The sequence below is a fragment of the Gigantopelta aegis genome, chromosome 7 (assembly GCF_016097555.1).
Source record: "Gigantopelta aegis isolate Gae_Host chromosome 7, Gae_host_genome, whole genome shotgun sequence".
NCBI classification, from domain to species: domain Eukaryota; kingdom Metazoa; phylum Mollusca; class Gastropoda; order Neomphalida; family Peltospiridae; genus Gigantopelta; species Gigantopelta aegis.
In genome coordinates, this window is record NC_054705.1 from 10,390,953 (window position 1) to 10,412,658 (window position 21,706).

The window sequence follows — 21,706 nt, forward strand, 5'->3', positions numbered from 1 at the left end:
AATTATTAGAGGAGCTAGAGCACCCGCTTACGGCTTCATCATTCATCTTATCATCATCATCCATGTTTGTAATGTCAACCCCCCCCCCCCCCAAAAAAAAAAAATCCCACCAAAAACAATAAAAATAAAAATAAATAAATAAATAATAATAATAATAATAATGATAAAATTCTCTTTTATTATTACTTTTATTATTGTTATTCCTCCAAGCATTGCAGCAAACTCAGGAATGTCCCTTTTAAGACAGTAACCGGTTATTCTTCGTGTGCATACAGTACAGAATTAATATCTTCTTAATGGTATGATATTCCTGTCCCGAGTCAGGCCCACGATCTGATCGGAGTGATTGTGATCCTAGTAGATTATGAGCACGTTAAACTAGCTACCTACCTATCTAAAGGGATATTCCTGAGTTTGCTGCAATGTTTAAGATGTTATCGGCTAACAAAGACTTTTTGACGACTGTAATCACATATCAAATATATTTTTCTGCATAAAATATTAGTGGCTGTATATTAAACGTGTTTCTGATCGTTGTAATATTTGTACTAGGTTAAATTGCATTTTATTTCCAAAAACATTTTTTTCATACGTACGAAATTATTTGAAGATAAAATCCAGTGTGGGCTTCTTACAAATATTAAGACGACCAGAAACACCTTGAATATATAGACACTGATATTCTAAACAAGAAAATATATTTAATATGTAAGTTTAATCATAGAAATATTTTATTACTCGGAAACATCTTACAATGCCGCAAACTCGGGAATGTCCCTTAATGCAGGGTTTCTGCCAGAGGGTAAAACTGGTATTGCGCCATACCCAAATATTTTTGCAGATTATATTTTTTAAATTAACTTTTTGACAACATTAATTACTCTTAACATTACTGTATGATTTTCTTAATCCTAACTCTAAACTTAACCCATATTCCCCCATACCATCCTCTGACTATGTTTGCATTTAATTTCATAGCGCCATACCCAAAAATTTATTTCTGACAGAAAGACTGCTAATGGTATGGTATTTTTTATATCATATTTTGAATCATGCCACAATGTAATGTAATTCATATCGCAGTGGAAATGTTACTGATAATAGACAACATATTAAGATGATTTTGTGCAGCATTTCATTGTTCTATGTTGTATACGATTTTCGGTATTCAACTATAAACGATTTGGAAATCTCCGGATTATACATGTATTAAGCTGATAAATGTGTGGCCTAAAAACGTGTGTATTCCCGGGAACGTGTCCAAAATAGGTAGAGTAGGTCGGGATTTTTTTTTTTATCTTTCTTTGTTATTGTTGTTTGTTGTTGGTGGTGGTGGTGGTTTTTTGTTTTGTCTTCTTTTTTTTTCTTTTCTTTTTTTGTGGGAGGTTGGTGGTGGTCTCTCTTCGTTGTTTTTCCTTTTCGTTTTTTGTTTGTTTGTTTTTTGTTGTTGTTGTGGGGTTTGTTTGGTTGTTTTGTTTTGTTTTTGTTTGGGCTTTTTTTTTTTTGGGGGGGGGGGGGGGGGCGGTTACTAAATTTTTCACCATATATTCACGTCTATCGAGCACCAGGAAACACACAACACGGTGTTGTCAGATAAGATGGCAATTTTCTTTAAATAATGCTATAAACAGTATAATGTATAAAAATAGATTTCTAAGCACATAAATATACATACATGTATACTGAACAAAATAAGAAACTTCCGCTAACTTTGCTTGAACATAACTTGATGAAAGCAAACCGGGGGAATAATTGTTATATATGCGTTTAAAGAGTGTTCCATGATGCATCGTTTGGTGCAAAAATCATGGCCATAGGTTAACAGAAACTGGGAGAAATTTTTACCAAGTGTGGTAGGGGTTAAAAAAAGAACACACTTAATAACGGGTAGGACCACCTCTTGAATTGACCACTGCAGTGCATCGCAGGCGCATAGAATTGACTAAAGTGTTGATTTCTGCCTGTGGAATATTGTTCCATTCCTGAATGAGCGCTTGACGAAGTTCGTTGACGTTAGCGGGTGGGTTGGGACGACGCCTCAATCGTCTGTCCAGACTATCCCAGACATGCTCGATGGGGTTGAGATCAGGACTTTTAGCGGGCCCGTCGTCAATGAAATCAATGTTATTTACAGTGTCTCTAGCTGTATGAGAGGTGGCATTATCATGCTGAAAAATCGAGATGTTGGCTTGTTATGGAACAGAGGAATGACGTGATGAGCGAGAAGGTCATCGCGGTAACGTTGAGCATTTAAATTGCCATCAATGACGACTAGTGGTGAACGATAACCATGGGCAATGGCTGCCCAGACCATGACAGAACCCCCACCCCCGAAACGATCTCGTTCAAGAACACAACAGGAAGCATAGCGTTCATTTTTCCTACGGTAGACGCGCACCCTGCCATCACCACGTTGTAAAGAAAATCTGGATTCATCCGAAAAAAGAACGGTATTCCAGCCTCGCCGTATCCAACGAGTGTGTACACGTGCCCAATTAAGACGATTTAGACGATGACGTTGCGTTAAAACGCATCCGACGTAAGGACGTCGTGCATGTAAACGTTCTCCCGCAGCCCATTAGAAACAGTTTGCCCACTGATTTGGTTATTATGAAGCCCAGGTGTGTTAGCAGCAGTAGCAGTGGCAGTTTGGAATCGATCGCGCAAATGCGTGTTCATGATATAGCGGTCTTGACCACGCGTTGTAACACGCGGACGTCCACGACGTGGCAAGTCGTTGGTGCTTCCTGTCGTTCGAAATCTTACACGAAGATTTCGTATCGCTCGACTAGAACTCCCAACATGCCTTGCAACGTCTTCTGTCGACATGCCAGCATCAAGCATGCCAATCGCCCGTTCGCGTAAATTATTGGGTATTCTTGGCATACTAAAAATGCTACAATGTAAAAAACGTTAATTGTTTTACAAATTTTGAAGCGTTTTCGTTCAATTGACACCAATGTCAGTAAGACAAGTAAAACAAATTGACCGAATACTACATGCACGTGCAAATTGAATTTCACGTTGTCGACGATTAACAGTGCAAAAATAATCGATAAAATTCATGAATCCTGATAATACAGCTCAAGGTTAATACTACCTATATAACTTAATTACACAACGAATTCTTTAACACAACAAATACTATATGTACAAATCGGAAGTTTCTTTTTTTGTTCAGTATATATGTATAAGACCTGCACAAAATATATATGTATGCATGGATTTATTTATTTTATTTTATTTTATTTATCTCTCTCTCTCTCTCAGAACATCATAAAACATTCACAGACTAAAGATAATACTGAAAATATAAGCATATTGTTTTTTGTGTTTTGTACCACAAACACTGATTTGTCGTTGATCGGCCTAGTTGAGATTATCTTCAATGTCCATCACTGCTAGAAACAGCGACTGCGCATCTGGAAAGTCTCTTCCGGTTTTCTTACGTTCATCCTCCATCGCCTTTTCAATGTTTCCGATGCTACAGCCGAACTCCAATACAGCCTCTATCATGGCGCTACGATTTCCGGATGTTACGTCACCATTACTAGCCAGACCCCCAACAGCGCCTACGCCACTTCTATCTGCTGAAACGTCTTCTTCTGTGTTTTGTTTTCCGCGGCTGGTGCTTTCAGTAAATAACTTTTCATCAGTTTTCGTTTCTTCTTTTTTCTTTTCCTCTGTTAGCTTTTCCTTTCCGGTATAAACAATTCCATTACTCAATCCATTTCTATCCAGATTCTCTGGAACTTCGTATGTTGAAAGAAGCGAATTTGTTTCCGGATGTTCACGTTTTCTCGCTTGAGCAAATACACAATCGGGAGACCACGTGACATGAGCGTCCAATGGACAGTCTTCGTCGTCCCAATCTCTGAGAGTTATCCCGCACTGAAAACACCGAGCTCTGTCGGAATTCCCCACGTAAAAGAAACCTTCTGCAGCCATGCGCGGGGGACTCTGGTGGTCGCGTTTTATGGGCCACCAAGTGTAGCTGGACAGTCGGACCTGATAGCTCCTATACGACGGGTATTTCGGAGGGGGGCTAGACTCCACCCCATTCCCCACTCTCTGGGGGGCGCCGGTTGGATTTCCTGACCGAACCATTTCCTAATGTATGCCGCAGTCCGTGTGAGTGTATCCGGTGTACTTCGATCACGTCATACGACTCGAGCCAGTTGTACAGTTGTAGGCCGCACGTTTCACATACGACTTTGTCGTCATTTCCGGTGTACTTGAATCCGGATATAGCTAACTGTAGGGAGGATTTCTCGCCATTCCAACCCTGGTACGTGCTGTACCGCCGTCTGATGTTGTCCGCTTCGGTTGGAATATGGCCGTTCGTTGTCACGTTTGTCAACGAATTTCTGCTGTTGTGTGATTCTTCGGTGTTTCTCTTAGCCATGAAACAAAGACGTTTAAATTTCTTCTCCTGGTCGATTTGGCGAACTAAAACATACAGAGCAAAATGCGATTAAAAGAATTTGGCAAATTTAGGAAAACTAGTAGTCATATCGTTTGGTATCAAACAGCTGTTTGTTTAGTCCGTGTATTAGAATGATAAAATGACTAATTTGTGTCAAGGAAAGAAGACTTGAATCAATTCAAATGCGCAGAAAAGGTGAAAAATAAAATACATTTTTAAAATTGTGTTTTTATAGTAGGCTACATGTATTTAATTGTGACGTCATTAGACTCAACTGACATTAGAAATTCATATTTGTATAACGTCATTACCTATAAAGCTGCGTTTAACGTCAAAACGTCTTGTTGCCATGTCTAATACTGGTATTAGTATACTGCTCGGACGTACCTACTCGTGATAACACGTAATTTGCATATTAAAAACATGTCTGAATGTCGCAGTCTGATAGTTGACTATTACTTTACCAGAAACAGGATGAAATTCATTGGCACCAATCTGGTGTCTTTGTTTTTAAATTCATATAATTAATATATTGATATATGGGCGTATGTATTAATTTAAATCTGGGGTTTTTTTTCGTGTTTATATTCGATTAAAGGTTAAGCGCTCTTTCCCTTGGCACATACTTCAGCTATCTGAGCTATCTGTTCACGCCAGAGGGTTAGTTGCTAGTTGCCAATGGTTAGTCAGAAAATATTTGATTTTCGCATCCCCATTATTAATTTTAAAATTTTATATTTTGATATGCAATACAATCATATATATATGACTAATCGTACTGCATCTACTGGGTTTCTCTCTATCGGTTGTTAAATACCTGTTTTGTCCACCGCTTATTATGGTCAGATTCAAAAATCAGGAAGTCACTCGTCACATTGTGTTATTTAGATAATGTATTCAAACAAGGAACATTGGATTGTCGTAAATGGCATATCATTTTTCCTCGTGTTCTGTTTTATCTAGAACAGTTAACACTTCCTCACTAGTTGACCAAGAAGTAAAATACTACTACCACTACCACTACCACTACCACTACCACTACTACTACTACTACTAATTAATAATAATATTAACATAAAAATTATAAACATAATAATAATAATAATAATAATAATAATTATATATAATAGCTCAAAGTGATGTGGGCACAGGGCTCGTGTCCCTCCCACTCTTCCCCCCCCCCCCCCCACCGTATCACATCGTTTAACCCTCCATATTATCCATTATCCCCGTCTTACAATCATATAACATGATTTTTTAGGGTAGAGTTCAATTACGTGCACCCCATCCCCCACCCCCGGCCCATGATACAAACCTAGCTACGCCACTGATATAACTAGGTAACAGACCTAGGATTCAGGAAATATTTGAGGGGACTAAGTGGAAAATGACACATGGATTAAAGAAAGAAGTGTTTTATTTAACGACGCACTCAACACATTTTAGTTACAGTTATATGGCGCCAAACATATGGTGAAGGACCACACAGATAATGAGAGAGGAAGCCCGCTATCGCCACTTCATGGGCTACTCTTTTCAATCAGCAACAAGGGATATTTTATATGCACCATCCCACAGACAGGGTAGTACATACCACAGCCTTTGATATACCAGTCGTGGTGCACTGGCTGGATTGAGAAATAGTCCAATGGGCTCACCGATGGGGATCGATCCCACACCGACCGCGCAACGAGCGAGCGCTTTACCACTGGGCTACATCCCGCCCCTGATTCGTGATGAAGGTAACCCAATGAAAATATTTTAAAAAGAAAGACAATAGAGGCGCTGGTATATACTTCGTAGGGGGACTGATCCCCTGGTCCCCCTCCCCCCTTGGCGCAGCCAGGATTTTATATGGTGGGCGGGGGGCAACCTCAGGGCCGTAGGTCGCTAACTGACCCGTTGCCCCCCCCCCCCCCTCCCTCTCCTCACGGAAAAGATCCGGAAAAAATTTATAGACGATTAAAGAAAATTCTTTTCTTAACCGTTTAAGGTGTTTTAGACTATTAATTACTCAGTTGCCCCCCCCCCCCCACCCCCACCCCCCCCACCCCCAACAAAAAATCCCAGCTACGGCCCTAAACCACATGTAAATATGTATGATTTAAGAAGAAGTAATAGTTTAAGAAAAAGGACAAAAGGTTTGATTGGGGGTATGGCCCCCGTACCCCTCCCCCACCTTCCATCTCTATGGCACTGGCCTCTGATAATTCATGATAATTAGCTTTCTGACATTACCGTTACGTGTCGATGACTCGCGTCAAATGATACACAGAACACTTCCCATCAGGCCGCGTGTCAGCTCTCTGTGTCCTGTTTTATTTTTAGTATGTGAAGTAAGTTGACCACTATACAGATGTACATCCTGCTACTCCATTCACTGTCACGTGCGTGGAATGCTTAGAATGCCATCGCAGTGATCGAGACTACTCCCAAATAACAGGTTCGCACCTGAAAGCAAAGAACCAAAGAATTTCTCTAAGGGCTATTGAATGATTTCTTAACAAACGCTGTAATTTTTACATTCCCCGCCCTATATCATTTTTATAACACTAAAACCACTTCCCTATTTTGAAATTACGTAGCGCTCGTCACTTAGCACCCCACCCACACCAGGCATGGCGGAAGCAAATAGACATTAGGGGGAGGGGCTGACTGAGATTGAGGGCGCAAAGCAAGGTTCCTAGGGCGTTCGGGGGTATGCTCCCCCATAGAATTTTAGAAACTAGATGTCCTCTGAAATACAAATTCCCGCATTCTGCAAGTACAATTCATCTCTGCTTTAAGATTTACTACCAATAATATTTTTTATTTATAATTATTTTGGGGGGGGGGGGGGGGGCCAGTCCGTGCTCCGCCGTGCCCCCCCCCCTCTTCCCCCCGTCATGGGCATAACTCTGGTGAAGTCAGACGTTGTGCCCACGACAAGCGTGCTTGAACAGTTGTCTGATGGAAGCATGCCAAAAATTACCCCCACCCCTTCACACACACACTCGCTCCCGTATACTCCTCTGACACTAGTTCAAGGAGAGCAATTTTTAGCTGCCCTTGGCTTGACATGTACATTTTATGGAATCAGTAAGTAATATCATTAGCTGTGTTAAAGGGATAGACCCTAGTTTCAACCCGTGAAAATTAACACTAAGTTTAGTTAATCTACAAACCTGTAGCACATTTGGATAACGTTACAACTGAGTGAAACACGAGTCTGTGACTTTGAAATGGTGAAATACTCTGTAAAAAACCACACTAAAACTCGACTTCATAACTATTACTTCTCAGACGCACGTGCGTTTTTAAAAACAATTCGAATGTACGGAAATTGATAATCTAAACCATAAAATCTAAGTAAAATATGATTTCAGTTATAAAAAACGGCTATAGTATTCAACAATATGTCTTAGTGGTTAAAAACTAGGGCATGTCCCTTTAACACTTACAATTCAATTCTATTCATTTATTTGCCAAAACAATTACCTATAGGCATAAACATAATTTCACATAATAAATGTCAAACGTGTAAATCTACATGCAACATGGTATTGCGCCTATACTAATTAGTAAAAAATTTAGTAATTTATTAAAAACAATTAGAAAAGTGAAAAAACTTAAACTGGTTTAACTATACTGTTTTTTTTTCAGCGGGTTTCCTCTTTCATTATCTGTCCTTAGTCAGTGGCGGATCTAGAAAATCCATTTAGGGGCCCCCAAAATGACATGAGGCGGAATGCCAATTGAAATGAAAATTAATATATAATAAAATTATAACTGCCCGTTTGAAATGTTCTTTTTCTTTTTTGTTTAATTAATATTATTAATTTTTTAATGCATCACTAAACTCCCTTAAAGACGCGTCTCTGAGCATATATAGCATATACAACAGTCGTGGTGCACTGGCTAGATTGAGTATCGACCCTAGACCGACTGCGCATCAGGTGAACAATGTACCACTGGGCTACGGCCCGTTTACTTTTCATTTCAACTTATTTTCGTGATTATATCCAAATAAGGTTCAAGCACGCTGTCCTGGGCACACACCTCAACTATCTGGGCTGTCTGACCAGGACAGTGGGTTAGTTGTTAGTGGTTAGTGAGAGAGAGAAGAGGGTGTAGTGACCTTACACCTACCCATTGAGTCATTAAAACCCGCTTTGGGTGGTAGCCGGTACTGGGTTGCGAACCCTGTACATACCAGCCCTACCAGGGCCGTAGCTAGCGGGTGTGTGTGTGGGGGGTGGGGGTGGGGGTGGGGGGCAGTTGTCCCACCCCAGAAAAACATATAGAAACTTAAAGAAAATTATCTTCTTAACCATTTAAGGAGTTTTAGACTATTAACTACTCAGTTTCCCCTCACCCCGCCCCAAACAAAAAACCTAGCTATGGCCCTGCTTATGTCCGATGGCTTTACCACAACGCCAGCAAGTCCGGTTCTACGACCCGCCCCGGAACGAAAGCATTTTGCATGTATCCACCAAGGGAGATAAATCATATAGCAGTATAACTATAACTCGCCACACCTCATGTCAGCCCCCCCCCCCCCCCCTCCCAATCACTGATGCAGACACATTCTTCAGTTTTAAGTATCGATCTTTTGTAGGACTAGTCACTTAGTTACACATGACAGCACATACCACGGACTTTGATACCTTACAGGTTGGGGAGGGGGAAAACAAAAAATAGGTTCACTGAGTGGATTCGATCGTTCGACTCAAATACTCCTCCCGGAAAACGAAACGGCACAAACTTTGTGAAAGAAACAAAAGAAATTTAAGTCCAATTTGTTATTTAGAAGAAAAATACAACGGATAGAATAGTAAAATTAATAATACTAATAAATAAAACTAATGATAAAATACTACACGATAAATACAGTATAATTGTATTAATATTTTTCAGGAAACAAAGTAATACTTACTGATAAAATAGTCTTCACTAACATGGGGCTATTATACCGGGTTGGGGTAGCATGGCCTGCCACGTGTAGTACTCTTTATATATCTGAGGTAACTATAAATAGACTGGGTATTTCCTACTCTATATATATGAAACCAGAAACGTTTTTTCGAAAATAAGAAGGTATTCCCGTAACGCGTTGGCATTACTGTCATTTCATAAATGTCAATGTCTCAGCACTATTGACAGATTCTTCGGCAATGGTATTCGTCTATAGACCTACAGAGAAATATTAATTTAGATGGATTCTAAAAAAAACCACCACTCGCTACCAGAATGACGACTTTCCACAATGATTATTCATTAGTGTGCTATGTGGATATTGCTTGTTGTAGGCGGTGTTAGTAACATCACATGAAGGTGAGTTGTGTTGTTGATTGCAGGGCCGTACCCTGACCAAAATCCATGGGGGGGGGCACTAAATTTTATAAATAATTTTTAACATACTATAAAGATTAAACATTTCTATGCTATTACTGGAGATATATAAAAAAAAAAAAGGACAAGATTCTCAGGGGGGGGGGGGGGGCAACTGCCCCCCTGCCCCCCCCGGAGGGTACGGCCCTGGATTGTGTAGTGACTAAATGTGAACACCATACACACGTGATTGTGCGTCCGTGCGTCGGTCACACGATGCGTGCGATGGGTGCATGACAACTGTCAGGGGGTATTCTAGTAAGGATCACATGAGGTGGGGGTGGACGGTGGGGCGAACCCCCAGTATTAATTTGTTTCTTAGAGTGACTCAGCGGGGAATAGCCTAATCTGTGTATTTATTTTACGGATTATTTATGTCTGTGGGGAGAGTATAGATGAGAAACACAGCAAAAGGAGCAGAATAAAAACAGTGAGGGGAGTGAGAGGTCGGGGGGGGGGGGGGAGTGAGAGACAAATAAACGCGAGTGAGAGAGGAGACGGAGAGTTTGAGAGAGATACATATTGAAAGAGTCAGAGAGAGAGAGAGAGAGAGAGAGAGAGAGAGAGAGAGAGAGAGAGAGAGAGAGGAGAGAGAGAGAGAGAGAGAGAGAGAGAGAGAGAGAGAGAGAGAGGGGGGGGACAGAGAAGGAACAGTAAAAGAGACACAGTGGGGGAGAGAGACATAGTGAAAGAGAGAGAGAGAGAGAGAGAGAGGGGGGGGCAGAGTGAATGAGAGTGACATAGAAAGAGAGTGTGCGAGAGAGACAGAGAGAAAAAGACAGACAAAGAGAGAGAGAGAGAGACAGAGAGAGAGAGAGAGAGAGAGAGAGAGAGAGGGGGGGGGGGTGATTGAGGCAGAGAGCGGCACAAACTGAGAGACAGAAAGACATAGAAAACCAAAGAGAGACAGGCAAAGAGTTGGTATAATTATATATGTGATTTATACTTTTTTTATTGTTTATTTTATAGTGAAATGCTTGATAAAAACGTCCTGATCAAAGTTCGTAATATTATGTTCGTTATCTGACCGTAACACAATAACATATGCACACTCTCTTGTGTAATGTATTGCGTAATGTAAATGCCTAACAATAACATAATAATACTTTGAATTGCGCATTAAACAAGATAAAAAAGAGCCAATATTTCTAGTTCAAAACCAAAAGAGCTGTGTAGGACGCTAGTCACAATATCGGAAATCCTTGCGCTAAAAATAGGACAGATTGCGTTATTCAAGGATATTCTAGAGCATTCGAATGTTGCAATGCGTGAAATCGATGTAAGCAGTTGTCTTCAATTTCGGGCAAAGAAAGAAATATTTTTATTTAACGACGCACTCAACACATTTTATTTACGGTTATATGGCGTCAGACATATGGTTAAGGACCACACAGATGTTGAGAGGAAACCCGCTGTCGCCATTACATGGGCTACTCTTTCCGATTAGCAGCAAGGGATCTTTTATTTGCGCTTCCCACAGGCAGGATAGCACAAACCATGGCCTTTGTTGAACCAGTTATGGATTGGGTTTGGAGTCTGTATTAAAAATCCCATGGCTCGACTGGGATCGGAACCCAGTAACTACCAGCCTGTAGACCGATGGCCTAACCACGACGCCACCGAGGTCGGTCAATTTCAGGCAAAAACCATAGAGATATTCGGGGGAAATGTGCTAACCTGAGGACTTTTTATCATGTATTTCCATCATTCTACCCTCAATGTTAGTTGTAATCCATGCAAAAAGTAATGCTAATATGAAAAAAACAAAAAACAATAATAATAATTAAAAAAAAAAAAAAAAAAAAAAAAAAAAAAAAAGTTGAAATCCATATTCGGACATTTTTATTTAATTCGGGCAAAAACCAGCCTGACCCCATGCAAAAATGGGAACCTTTTGTCAAAATGACGTGTGTTGGCAATTTTATAAAATGGCCGCCATGTCAATTTCACTATATAAAAGCACGGTAAAAATAACCCAAACTAACATTTTATTGTCATTTTGTATACCTCTAGAATTTAAGATTTAATAAGAAAATTGACCTCAGATCATGACTAAAAAGTTGATATACATTCTTAACGAGGCATTTTTCAAAATTGTCAATGGCGGCTTCCGATCAAATATTTTTATTAATACATTTCTGTTTTGAAATGTGAAGAATATGACGTTACACCAAATTCACTTGCCTTATAAATAAGTAGCGGCCGCCAGATAATTATTTTATAATGGGGGAGGGGGGAGGGGTGGTGGATAGTGCATATATATATATATATATATGGAGGAACTAATAGTTCCATACTTTCTCAGATACCCTTGGTACCGTAAAACAACAAATGACATACATTCAAATCAAACCATAAACAAATTATTCCAAATTAAGTAGCCATCGGGAAACCAAAATACACAAGTACAACACTAGAACATAGTAAATAAACAGAACAAAAATATGAAGTTAGACTGACATGTTCTAAAGTCCTATCACAAACACGTGTCTCTGTTTTATCCGTAAACTTCTTCCTGAGCGAACTACTTGGGAATGGTCGCATCTTCTTATCCTCGAGGCATTTCAAGATGTGATTTCGCATATTTCCACTGAGGGAGACATATCCCTGGCCAAGTAGAAAGCATTAGCAATCGCAAACACCCCACAATCATTCCCATTCGGCTGAGGCTGGACATCTAGAATTCTCACTGTAAGTGACCCATCTGAATTCAAACCATACTTGAAATTGTCTTTCATTTGCCGTTGTATGTTGTCAATAATGGGATCGGATGGAATGCTGTCAGCGAATTGAATTACCGCCTTACTCCGAGAAACAGTCACCCAGTGATCATGGTCATGAAAGATTTGTACACTGAATGAATGGATGTTTAACGACACCCCAGCACGAAACATACATCGGCTATTGGGTGTCAAACAGTGGTAATGGAAAAACAATGTGAGATTTGTACACTGATATCCATAGGCTTGAATGCCATCTGCGTCAGTAGTGTAGACTGCTTTTCAATTCTAGTAGACTCTGTAATGAGCATGTGGCAAACATCAATCACTCCTGTCGTTCAACGAGGCACCGTTGAGAATGTTGCTTCGGTCACTGTCGTTCAGTTTAAATTTCGGTACCTATTCCGACGACTTTAGTGGCAGCTCTTCTGTCCTGACAGTTCTTGTTGCACTTTCAGGTTCGTTCCACCTCTTCATATTCACGGCGTTGTATTTAGTTTTCAGCACGGCGTCACCCTTCTTCAATACATAGAGTCCTCTCCCCAGAGTTTGCTTCACTGTATATGACCCTTTGAATCTTGACGCGAGCTTGTCTCCCATCCTGGTATCTCGTCGACGGTTGACTATAGTCACGTGATCTCCAATCTGGTGATTAAAATATATTAAATTTAATAATTTGTAGTCATTGCAAACATTGATCATTTCGGCTGAACCTCGAGAAAGCCTTAGGCCTAGTTTTATTCACAATGGAGTTGTTACAAGCTGGCACTGTATAATTTACGTATTGCAGCACAATGCTTGTCTACGAAGTTAGAAGGCGTACAATACATTAATTACCTCAAATATGGATCCCCTGTGCTTAATGTCGTATTGCTTCTTTTGTTTCTTCTGGGAATCTGAGATGTTGTCCCGGGCGGTGTCACGATGCTTGGTCAGGTCAGCCAGCTGCTTCATTCTGGTGCCGACATCATTCATGTCCACATCACAGGTTGCATCGTCTACCTGGTATTTAGGTTGATGGGGAGTCGCGGCTTCTGACCATAAAGCAATTCAAATGGCAAATAATGTGTAGAACTCTGTTGGTTTGTACGGTAGGAGAAGGCGATGGCTTGTATATACTGATCCCAGTCGTTGCACTCATTATTTACCAGGGCCCCGTTCCACAAAGCGATCTTAGCGCTACGATCACCTTAAGTACATAAGGTAGTTATGCACTAAGATCGCTTCGTGGAACAGGGCCCAGCTTCATAAGTTGAGTAACCATGGTTTTATTAAATCGTTCTGTTAGACCGTTTGTCTGAGGATGATAGGCCGATGTCATTGCTTGGTCCATGTCCATGATGTCGCACAACTCTCGCACTAGTTTATTGCAAAACTCCCGCCCTTGATCGTGCAGCAAGACCTCTGTTGCGCTGTATCTGTGTACCAAGCCCAATAGAAAGGCATGGATACTCTCGGCAGATCTGTTTTCTAGCACTCCTACCTCGACTCATCTCGTCAAATACTTCTGCGACGATGGCATAACGCTTTCCTTCGGAGGTCTCCTCAAAGGGTCCTACAAGATCACCCCCCCCCCCCCCCCCCCACCGGTGAAACAGTTATTTCACCGGAACAGGATGAAGGGTGGCAACCTGCAGCTTTTCTTTTTCTTTTTCTTTTTCTTTAAAAAACAAAAAACCCGGCACAAACATTTAACACAGAGACAAATAAAACATTTTTGGTATTTTTGGACATTACAAACATGGATGATGATGAGATGAATGGTGAAGCCGCAGTATTTCCATTTCGGTATGGGACTACTTGAGAGGTCCGTGCTCTACGCTTGCTGTCAGTAGAGCTATTTCGGTATCACCCGAGCCGGGGTACACGGAACCTGCAGTGCATGCCGGGTAATCATCCCCCATGTGGGGTCATACACTCGGGAGACACACCCATAATCGCACCCGTGAAGTGGGTGAATCTTGGTGTATGTGGCCGTACATTTACCCATTGAGCCTAGCGGTGCACTCACTCTGGGTTGGAGCCGGTACTGGCATGAGAAATCCCCCATTGCCTCAGGTGGGATGCCTACCAGCCAGAAGTCCGATGGCATAACCACTACACCACCGAGGCCGGTAACCTGCGGCTTATTACTTGAATTCGATCTGTGACTTCTTCTCCGATAAAAACCTTATTTCGCTTTCCATTGTGTCCTATGCGGTACAGTATACGGTCTTCAAGTGTAAATACCATCGCCTTTTCTCGCAGACGTCGCTTTTGACTCCTGGTATAGTCTTCAGGATAGTAGGACGAAGCAAGATACTTGATTAAAACCGAGGCAGCAGTGTCAGAGGCCAGAGTTCATATTGCGTAAGATTAGCTTCACATATGGGAGCAGCTAACGTTGTCAAAATCGCATGAGAATGATTGACGTACGGTGAACAAAATTTCACCTACCTTATATCGGAAAATGTTAAATAATTTTAGTTATATTGTATCAGTCATTATCCTTGATATCTTCTAATTACTACATTGTATACCTAACATCAAAGTGGACAGGAATGTTCCTGGGTGTGAACGTATATTAAATGTTGTAGTTTTCCTTTCAACATGTTCTCAGGTAGTTGTGTATTTGAACATATTCGCAGGAAACAAAAATTCAATTATTGAACTGTATACATTGTATTCAAAGTTGATACTCATTGCCTATTGTGGGTGTGAGAAACCATTCTTATAGAGTTCTCTTTTTTAATATGTAATTTTAGTGCACTACATGTGACCTTAAAAAAATACTAATGAAAATAATACATGTACGCTGTAAAATATCATCTATGAACATAATGTTTACTAGCTGATAATGTATTTTATAGTTTTATAACAGAGATAAAATGTTTAGTACCACAACATTAAGACACGTGTTAATTGTTTGCAGAAAGAAAACAAACTATCCTTGAAGAAGTGTCATAGTTTAAACTTTCATTTTTTCTTAGAAATATTTCACAATTGAAATGAATAATTCATACATTATTCCAGTGACTGAATAGATAACATACATGTCATGGTCATCTCAATTGGTGCTAGCATGTCATAACCCGTTAGTGACCTGTGCAAACATGATCTTGCCACCAATACTCTGCCTCAATATACACAACACTCGTTTCCTACATATACAAGCCACTACAAATAAGAAGAGTAGAGTAGTTAGATAGCGAAACGATACCCACCCCACCCCTTAGTTTTTACAACACGTGGATAGAATGAAACAACTTGCGACGTGGAAAAGACTTGCTACTATTGTGTGGTACACCCTAACGTATCATTCTATTTATCATCTATCTATCTGTCTATCTATCTATCCATCTATCCATCTATCCATCTATCTATCCATCTACCCATCTATCCATATAACTATCTACCTATCTACCTATCTATCTATCTATCTATCTATCCATCCATCCGCCCGTCCGTCCATCCAACCGTTCATCTATCTATCTATCTATCTATCCATCCGCCCGTCCGTTCATCTATCTACCTATCAGATTTATATACCCATCCATATGCACATTGACCCTTTCTTTGTCCATTCATCTAACGTGTACGTACGTATGTATGTATGTATGTATGTATGTATGTATGTATGTATATATGTATGTTTGTGTGCGTGTGTGTATGTGTGTGTGTGTATGTGTGTGTATGCTTGCATGTGTGTGTGTGTGTTTGTGTGTGCATGTGTGTGTGTGTGTTTGTGTGTGTGTTTCTGTGTGTGTGTCTGTAAGTGTACGTGCGTGTCTGTGCATGCGTTTATATGTGCATGGGTGCGTATGTTTATCTGTGCATGTGTCACACTGTTTGTGTGTGTCTCTAGCATGTGTGTATGTGTGTGTGTCTCTAGCATGTGTGTATGTGTGTGTGTTTCTAGCATGTGTGTGTGTGTGTGTGTGTGTCATGCACAAGTGTATATATCAGAACAGGTGATTTAAATATGTCTATGTTCCGTTAGTCCACCAGCATTCAACAATAATTTACTTCAACATTGTCCATTAAGTGACAGAATAACTAATAATGAGTAAAACCGTTCAACATTTTAAGGGGCGAATATTTTAAGGGGGGTGGGGGGTGGGGGTAGGAGGGGTGTTATTTTGTGGGTCGGGGCGATTCTATTTCAAGGGTGGGGGGGGGGGGGGAGTATATCGAAATAGATTCGCCGGGGGAGAAACGTTTGAGGGGGCGATTATATTTCGTGACACCGGCATTTACTTTGTGTTTATGCTCATACATAAAATATATCTACATCAAAATATTTCTAAAATTTATTTCACCGCAAATGTTCAACCAGTGAACCACAACTGGTCGTGATATACATGTTTTCTCTTATGACTACGTATCAGAATTACCAAATGTTTCACATTCAATGGCCTATGGTTAATAAACCAATGTGCTCTAGTGTTGTCGTTAAACAAAACAAACTTTAACTTTCCATCACTAACGTAAAATATTACACTGTAGCTTTGTTTTTAAAGTCCGATACAGTACTACCAAACTGCTAAATGTTTTTTCCCCATAGTATATAATATATACTGCTCAAATATACTCTGTCAAAAAAAAGAAAGAAAAAGAAACGCATAGGTGATAAGGAAAGAAGAAAAGTGTTTGATTTTTACAATGTACACTGTTGCTGAATGACCATGTTTGCTAATGTTCCTGGAATGGGACAGCATGCCCAAATGCACCCTAAAACAAATTTAACGCATGTTGTGGCACGTTGTGCGACAATTGCAGGAAATCGGCGTGAAATGGTCAGATTTTGGCGAATGCACGTACAACTCGGGGGTAGTGATGGGTATTTAAAGCTGCAATGCTCGCAATGATGCCTCAATTCCATTTCGACGTAGATGAGTTACAAGATGTCAAGACTAAGCCTGCCGAATCGAAACATTGCAATAGGCCGCCTCCAGTTAGGTGAATCGCAGTCAGCAGTCGCACGCCAGATGAACGTCCATCAGAGCACCATTTTATGTCTCTGGGACAGGTACCAACAGTTTCAATCAGCTGAAGACCGGCCCAGAAGTGGAAGACCTCGCATAGCAACTGCAGCACAAGATCGCTACATCCGGGTTCTGCACTTGCGTCACAGAATTGCCACAGCAACGAACACTGCTGGACGCATATCTGGTTTGAGAAGGGTGTGTGCGCAAACCATTCGGAACCGACTTCGAGAAGCTGGTTTACGGGCTAGGAGACCGTCCATTGGCCCCGTCCTGCGACGTCAACATCGACATTTACGTGTTCGCTGGTGCACGAATGTACAGGGGTGGGACTTGGGAAAGCGACATGAATGTTTTGCCAACAACTGCGTCTCCCAAGTTGACCGAGGGAGTGTCATGATGTGGGGAGCAAATCTCATACACCGGCAGAAGTGAACTTGTGTTCGTACAAGGCAACCTGACAGCTGTACGCTACCGGGATGAAATTCCTCGCCGTCTCATGCTTCCCACTTTGGATCGACAGAGAGAACTCTTTCAGCAGGACAATGCTAGGCCGCATACGACACGTGTAACAATGGATTTCCTACAGAATGAGAACATTAATGTGCTGCCATGACCATCAAGCTCGCCAGTTCTCAACCCCATTGAACATATATGGGACGAACTGGACAGACGTGTACGCCAGCGTAACCCGGAGCCTCAGACACTTCCGCAACTGCCACATGCACTGCAGGAAGAATGGGCTAGGATTCCACGTACCCGGATTCAGATACACATTCAGTCTATGTCAAGGAGATGTCGCGCAGTGATTGCTGCTGCTGGTGGCCACACAAGGTACTGGTTTTAGCGCCCTCGTGCGACTCGGTTTGGTGGCTGTTTTACGATCATAAATAACGAAATTATGCCACTTTGTATTAAAGAGATAATTCCATGAATATTTTGCCTATGCGTTTCTTTTTTGACAGTGTATACCATGTACAATATCTGAATCACGCCAGTGGAGTCATTCTATAATTGTTATTTTCCCCGTCCCATCCAGTGCCACACAACCGATATATCAAAGGTAGTGGTATGTCCTGTCTGGGGGAAAAGTGCATATAAAAAGATTCCTTGTTGATAATGTCAAAACCGACCTTTATCGCGATGTTTGTGCTCCCTTGCATTTGTCAAGCGCGGACAGTCCAGTCTTCCACCCCGCCCCATCTCAAACCCTCTCCTGTTCTTAGCGGGTTTCCTCTACCACGGCGTATTACCAGGCGCGGATGCAGGATTTCTGAAGGGGGGGGGGGGCGGGAGGGGTCAAATGTGATGAATGATCTCTATTTTTACACAGAACAGTTAATATAATCACGTTTCCCCTTGAAGGTTATGGTCGGTTTTCAAAAAGGGGGGGGGGGGGGGTCCGAACCCCTGGACCCCCCTGGATCCGCTACTGCATATGTTTTACATCCAACAACCGATCATTTATGGGTCAATATGCTCTAGTGGGGTCATTAAACAAAACAAACTGTGGCAGTCAAAAGGATAGATTTAGATTGATGGAATCAACCACTATTTAGCCAAATATCCATTCGACTCTGCGTTGTGCAGAGATACGGTCTTGACCAATGATAATGGTGTTGTGGTTCAGATTTAAGTTTATGTACCATATGTTTCATTTTACTAAAATGTCTAACGACGCCTCGCATTAGGATTTTGTAAACTGTAATAGTATGATACAGTTGATAGGGAAACAATTAATGTTTAATACCACAAAAACAACAGTACCAAGAACAAGGAGAATAATAATTTATTGTACTGCTGTAGCCTTACCCATTGCACATATTACAGACAGACAGACAGACAGACAGGCAGACAAACAGGTATTTTATTAAAGTCTCACCATATATATATATACACACACACAATAAAATACATACGTGACATTCTTATTAAGCAATATCAAGGCCTTATGGCGTTATGGGAGACTAAAAATCACATTATTAATAGCAAAAGATACAGGAATAAAATACGTTAATATATATATATATATATATATATATATATATATATATATATATATATATATATAGTTATCTATATAGTTATATATATAGTTATATACACACTAAAATACATAAGAAACATTGTTGTTAAACAATATAACCCCCTCCCCCTCCCCCTCGCCCATCCCGCTACGCCGTGCATGCTACAGGTTTTGAAAATAGATCACATTTAACAATCCGCCCCAGTCCCATATCTTCCGGACACGCATTAAATATATATATATAAAACATATATTGCACATTCATATCACATTATGCTTAATATAATAAATGATATACATATTAATGCCTACCGTAGTCTGATATGTCGTAAGTAAATGCTTAATGTAAATATAGATACATTGTTTTTGGTGTTTGAACAAACACAACAAACTTAACAGCCCAGTCTTTTATTTATTTATTTTGGTTGTTGTTGGCTTGGGTGTGTGTGTGTGGGGGGGGGGGGGGGGGGGGGGGGAGGGAGCAGTAAATTTAGTTCATAGTTAAATTCGCGTTTGAGCAATGGGAGATTTTTTTTAATGCCAGTACCGGTGTAAAAAGAACGCAGACGGTAAGTCACAATCTGATTAATTGCGATTTTCTTAATCTTTGTCCGATCGGACTTCCATTCCTCGGAATCCTAGTCTGTGGGACTTGTATTCCTAGGAATTAATGGACACGTTCGGGCAAAATGAGATGGCCTAAAATCTTCATCATGTATTTCCATCATTTTACTCACAATATTAGTTGTAATCCATGTAAAAATGCAGACTGATTTGTTTGGAATCCTATATAACATCTTGGTATTAATGCGAATATAAATATATGTTGTGTTCCAGATTCAGATATTTTCGTTTCATTCCGGCAATAAAAACCAGCCTGCACCCCGTCCCCCTGAATGCCTATTGTGACCACAACTGTCAGGTGTAAAAGTGTCATGAGTAGTTAGTCAAAGGATCTTTGTAAATTGTGTGTGCATATTATTGACAGTATGATAATTTTTCAGGGGTTACTGCTTTGTTTTAGTCGGTGTAGTAGCCCATTGAGCTGCTAAAACCCACTCTTAGTCATTGATATTTCTATTAATTGATAAACATTAACGAAAACCATTTAACTTTTTTTTTTATCGACGGTATGGTTTGTTCGGACTAAGATATCATATAGCCTAGAGCCATATGTTAGACCAAATTAATTTTTGAAAATGAGCAAAATTGACAAAGCAGTACATGTGGCAAGTAGAAATTTGCTTTGAAGAGGGGTGTTTAGACCACGCCACCCCACCCCACACCCTATGTATACGCGCCTGCAACATTACTGACAACAAGGCACAAACTTATATAATAATACCAGTACATAAGGTCTAACAGATAATTTGTGTTGGTTCATACACAGTATACTAAGTTAATTAAATAAACCAGTAAGGAAACTGTTTTTCGTTTTATTTACATTATAATTTAATTTTTATGTGTACGACCGGACTTAAATTTTGATTGTCCAGGAATGCAAGTCCGGCCCGGACTTGATATCTCGGCAGAGACTCGCGGCATTCGCCATTCTAACCTTTGCAGAAAAAAACAATCCGATATCTTAAGACAGTAACCGGTTATTTTCCGTGTACATAATGAATATCTTCTTAATAGTATGATATTCCTGTCCCGAGTCAGGCCCCCGATCTGATCGGAGTGATCGTGATCCTAGTGGAATATGAGCACGTTAAACTAGCTACCTACCTACCTAATGCAGGGTTTCTGCCAGAGAGTAAAACTGGTATCGCGCCATACCCAAATATTTTTGCAGATTATATGTTTAAAATTAACTTTTTGACAAAATTAATTACTCCTAACATTACTGTCTGATTTTCTTAACCCTAACTCTAAACATAACCCATATTCTTTATGGGGGGGGGGGGGGGGGGGGGGGGGCTATGTTTGCATTCATTTCTATAGCGCCATACCCAAAAATAACATTTTGTTCCATGCCACAATTTAAAAGTAATTCATATCACAGTGGAAATGTTACTGATAATAGACAACATAATAAGATGATTTTGTGCAGCATTTCATTGTTCTATGTTGTATACGATTTTCGTATTGAACTAAAAACGATTTGGCAATCTCCGGATTATACATGTATGTATTAAGCTCATAAATATATGTCCTTTAAATGTGTGTATTTCCGGGAACGTGTCCAAAATAGGTAGAG

At 40.4% G+C, this 21,706-nt stretch overlaps 1 protein-coding gene and 1 long non-coding RNA gene across 2 annotated transcripts in view; one reads left to right on the top strand and one right to left on the bottom strand.

Moving 5' to 3' along the window:
- Positions 1-21,706, top strand: part of LOC121377873 — a 221,966-nt gene that overhangs the window by 180,115 nt on the left and 20,145 nt on the right. The window lies entirely within an intron of this gene.
- On the bottom strand, positions 4,148-9,379 carry LOC121376951. The gene is made up of 3 exons (XR_005958559.1): positions 9,342-9,379; positions 6,665-6,877; positions 4,148-4,449 (listed from the first exon to the last, which is right to left on the bottom strand). It is a non-coding gene; the product is annotated as an uncharacterized LOC121376951 (long non-coding RNA).